General features: G+C 41.9%; 3 protein-coding genes across 7 annotated transcripts in view; 2 read left to right on the top strand and 1 right to left on the bottom strand.

The window, feature by feature from the left end:
- Positions 1-5,000, top strand: part of LOC121690338 (zinc-binding protein A33-like) — a 698,440-nt gene that overhangs the window by 471,257 nt on the left and 222,183 nt on the right. The window lies entirely within an intron of this gene.
- The window catches only part of LOC121690097, a 790,202-nt gene that overhangs the window by 595,916 nt on the left and 189,286 nt on the right, over positions 1-5,000 (top strand). The gene's annotated exons all lie outside the window — the stretch shown is intronic.
- Positions 1-5,000, bottom strand: part of il1rapl1a (interleukin 1 receptor accessory protein-like 1a) — a 77,355-nt gene that overhangs the window by 51,077 nt on the left and 21,278 nt on the right. The window lies entirely within an intron of this gene.

Here is a 5,000-nt window from a genome sequence, read left to right as displayed (position 1 = left end):
GAGAGAGAGAGAGAGAGAAAGAGAGGTAGAGAGAGGGAGAGAGAGGGAGAAAATAACTTGTCATGCTGCTGTTCAACTCATCTACACTATACTATAACATACTATACTATTGCATTTAGCCAACCTGGAGGTCATCCGTGTATGTGTGTGTGTGTGTGTGTGTGTGTGTGTGTGTGTGTGTGCGTGCAGGGCTTAAAGCAATACAAATGTCTTTGCCTGAAGTTGAGATTTATGACGACGTCATATATACTGTAGTCTTATTGTCTATTTCCCAATCTTAAACATACCGGCATACGCCTGAATTCAGGCACAGTGTCTGAACACTTTAAGCACTCTGTGTGTGTGTGTGTGTGTGTGTGTGTGTGTGTGTGTGTGGTAGAGTAATATAGAGCAGAGAGAGTTTGGGGCCACATTCCAACTCTTCAGAGGATTCCCATGCCTCTACTGTCTCCACGGAAACAGAGGGTCACCCTCCCTTTATAATCATCCACTGACTAATTAACTACTGCTCTGTTAATTAGCTACTGACTGAGTCTGGGTATGTGTGTGTGTGTGTGTGTGTGTGTGTGTGTGTGTGTCTCTCTGTCTGCCTGTGTGTGTGTGTGTGTGTGTGTGTGTGTGTGTGTGTGTGTCTCTGTCTGTGTGTGTGTGTGTGTGTGTGTGTGTGTGTGTGTGTGTGTGTGTGTGTGTGTGTGTGTGGTAGAGAGAGAGAGACAGAGAGAGAGAGAGAAAAGAGAAAGACACTAGTAGGCAGGGTACAGTAGGTTCCGAGTGTAATTACCCTCCTAATGATCTTTACAGGCTCCTTCACCAATCAGCTCACACCTTATAACAACACGTCTCTTAAACCCATCACCTTAGAACAGTGTTTCTCAAACTTTTTTTCAGGGGACCCACTTTTTAAAAATGACAGACTATCGCGACCCAACTCGTGACTGTGGTAGTTAACAAACTAGATCAGTGGTTCTCAAACTTTTTCTTTCATTCCCCACTTTGATCAAGGGGGCATTCTCGAGCCCCACCTGTCCCTCATCGCTCTAAGAAAGTGTAGGTCAAGCTTAAAATGGTCAAATTTATTGAAATAATGACAAGTTCTAAATATATCCTCTTCAACAGAGTTAAAATCAGCTGGTGCTGCAGATATAATAATAAATAAATACATAACACACATATTTCTGTTTTCCAGCAACATATTAGGAAGCATAGGCCATTTTACAACATTGTACAATATATTCAATTAAATACCAACATGCTGCATTAAATGGATCCATAATCCAGTCATACTGAGCACTGCTGGTTGGGAAATATTTTTGAAATAAACTTTACAGGGATGTGATGTAGGCCTACTGTTTAATACATGGGATCACAAGAGTGCCTCCCAATCAGACGTTTTAGCGATTTCGCTCAGAAATCTCAAAGGCATAATACTGTCGCGATCGAGACGCCTGTCCAATACTCAAGTTTTTTTTGGTGAATGCAGTAATCTTATTTGCTAGGTGAGGTACAGTAGGTGCTTGTCTTTGCCTTGTAACTGGACATTTAACTCAAATGTATCGCAAAGATATATCACATATATCGCTAAGATAGGCCAGCTTCGTCAAGAAATGTTCATTAGTGAACGTGCTTGCAGATTCAAACATGCGCTCTTCCTCCAAGAAGAGGCGACTTGGAGCTCAAACACGCGCAACAGCACTTTACCTCGGGAAAGCCACCTTGCCTCGCTGTGAAACAGTACAGCCTTTTGGTCAGCTACCATCTCTTCGCAAAGTGCGGAGAATAGACGCGCTTTTAAGGGCCGGGTTTTGATGAAATTCACCACTCTCACAACAACATTCTAAATCTCATGTCAAGTCAAGTCAAGTCAAGTCAACTTTATTTCTATAGCACATTTAAAAACAACTGAGTTGAACCAAAGTGCTTACAAACAAACATAAAACAATGACAATGGTACAACAACAATATAACATGGGGGGAAAATAAATAAATAATTGAAATAATACACAAATTGGTCAAAAATAAAATAAAGAATAAAGAGTGTGTGTGTGTGGGGGGGGGAGGGTATTAAGGTAGATTAAAAGCTTGGGATAAAATGAAAGTCTTTAAGTTAGACTTAAAGCAGTCAATGGTTGGAGAGGACTTAATATGTACAGGTAGACTATTCCAGAGTTGGGGGGCAACAACAGAGAAGGCTCTATCACTCTTAGTCTTAAGGCGTGTTTTGGGGATATAGAGAAGATTCTGAGATGAAGACCTAAGTGATCTTGGAGTGCTGTAAGGAATTAGTAGGTCACCTATGTAACTAGGTGCCAAACCACTGAGGGCTTTGAAGACAAAAAGTAAAATTTTAAACTTAACTCTGTGCTCCACAGGTAACCAGTGCAACTTAGCCAACACAGGAGTTATATGCTCACGTTTCTTAGAGACACTTAATAATCTAGCTGCTGCATTTTGAACTAGCTGAAGTCTGTTGAGAGTGGAGTGGGTCAGGCCTGCATATAATGAATTACAATAATCTAGTCTAGATGTTATGAAAGCATGTATAAGAGTTTCAAGATCGGAGAAGGACAAAAAGGGCTTCAGTTTTGCAATGGTTCTTAACTGGAAAAAGCTGCCTTTGACCACACTATTTATTTGCTTATTAAAATGTAAAGAGGAGTCAAAGAAAACCCCAAGATTCTTTACTTCACTGTGGCAGTTTGCAGAGATAGGTCCTAGTGCATTTTTTTTTTCCATGTAGGTCGGGACTAACTAAGCTGCCTTGACACGAGCGCTTCCCTGTGAATAACACAGTGCGTCCATTGCGCATCGGGTGCTACCTGGGCCTAGGCTACAGATAAAAAAATAAATTAAAAAAACTCCTGTTTTTCACGTCAGTTTGCGCCCCACCTGGCATGTCTCCGCAACCCAGTAGTGGGTCGCGACCCACAGCTTGAGAAACGCTGGCTTAGAACAACGCGTCTCTCGAACCAATCAGCTCACGCCTTAGAACAACGCGTCTCTCGAACCAATCAGCTCACGCCTTAGAACAACACGTCTCTCGAACCAATCAGCTCACGCCTTAGAACAACACGTCTCTCGAACCAATCAGCTCACGCCTTAGAACAACGCGTCTCTCAAACCAATCATCTCACGCCTTAGAACCACCTGTATGTTAAACACAAACTAATGCCTTGGCACAACACGGCTCTAAAAGCACTCAGCTCAGAACAACACAGACCTAGCTGTCACTAACTAACACATAACACTAACTGTCTTGAAAGACATGCATGACCTGCAGCCATTCCCTCTGATGAACACAGCTGACTCACAGCTGAAAATATGATGCTGATCATTTGAAATGAATTTCTTACTGAATCATCGTATGTTCCTACAGTATGTTTGTAAATATGATGCTGATCATTTGAAATGAATTTCTTACTGAATCATCGTATGTTCCTACAGTATGTTTGTAAATATGATGTTGATCATTTGAAATTAATTTCTTACTGAATCATCGTATGTTCCTACAGTATGTTTGTAAAATTGTACGTTTGCTGGTGTTTTTGCTTGCAGTACTCTCTCTCTTTCTTTTTCTTTCTCTCTATCTATCTATCTATCTATCTATTTTTCTCACTATGTGTCTGTCTGTATGTCAGCCTAGGCCATGGTTGGGTGTGGATGTGATGCAGACACAGTAAATGTGGGGCTCTATGAGAGACACTAGATATGAGGCAGAGGGCTGCAGAGAATAGCACGTCCTATTGGTTCTTACCATTGGGTTACATCATACTTCAGTCACCATGAAATGCTACACACACACACACACACACACACACACACACTCCAACAGAAAGTGAGATACAGACTGAATGATCTAATGAACTGAATGAAGATGAGAGACTTCACACACACACACACACACACACACACACTGACTGAAGACTAATAATAATGAATTAAGCAGAGCTAAGAGGCTAAGTGTTAGTTTGTGACCCAAGGGTAGAGACAGATTAGTCCTGAGCTAACTCTAATGTTCATCCCCACAATGTCTGTGTGTGTGTGTGTGTGTGTGTGTGTGTGTGTGTGTGTGTGAGAGAGAGAGAGAGAGAGAGAGAGAGAGAGAGAATAGCTCGCTGAGAGAGACTCTGGGGCCTAAAACAAGCCCTCACAGTGCGCTGTCCATGGTCCTGATGTTCAGAACTGCCCGGGTTGATGTCTATGCTGCTGCACATTGTCACAGCCATATCCACGGGTGGAAGTGAGTAGGTGCTATCCATGGTGCTGAAGTTGACCACTGCTACACACTGTCACAGTCATATCCATGGGTGGAAGTGAGTAGGTGCTATCCATGGTGCTGAAGTTGACCACTGCTACATACTGTCACAGTCATATCCATGGGTGGAAGTGAGTAGGTGCTCACTAATATTTATTTGTATACAAACCAAGACGGCGGATTCCTAAAGAAACGCAAGCACCCACACCATAAGTTTATCTAAATTAGCTATGTACCAAAAATGAAACTTTACCGTGACTCGAAGAGCTGTAAACAGTGTTGTAAGGCTGCGTGTACAAATCCGCTTGGAGCTCCAGTGGAATTTTAAATTGCGACGACGAGAATTCTCAGGGCTAACCGCTGATGTGCCGTGAGAAAGGTTGGGAATAAGTACCCACCAGCCCAGTACAAAACTCCGAGCATGGTAAACAAAATCGGATATTTCATTCAGTAAAAGCCCAGTAAGAACCAAACTAGACTACACACCTATGGCTACTAAAAAATGTAAGGTTCATTTAGCAAATGTTATTTTGAAGTATTAAAAAACATTGTTGTTTTAGAATTTTCGAACGAAATGGTTAGTAATTAGCACGATTACGATATGGTTCTAATGTTCAGTTTACTTATATAGCACTAAGGTTCAAACAATTCTAAACAGAACTGGGTCAGAAGGCAGTTCCCTCTTGGTTGAAAAATGCCTGAAGTGTCCACTCTGGGGTGTCCACTGATCTGCTCTGTCTCTTTAAAC

This window comes from Alosa sapidissima, chromosome 2 (genome assembly GCF_018492685.1).
Source record: "Alosa sapidissima isolate fAloSap1 chromosome 2, fAloSap1.pri, whole genome shotgun sequence".
NCBI classification, from domain to species: Eukaryota; Metazoa; Chordata; class Actinopteri; order Clupeiformes; family Clupeidae; genus Alosa; species Alosa sapidissima.
Note: the sequence above shows the minus strand (reverse complement) of the source record. Positions and strands in the feature narration are given on the sequence as shown.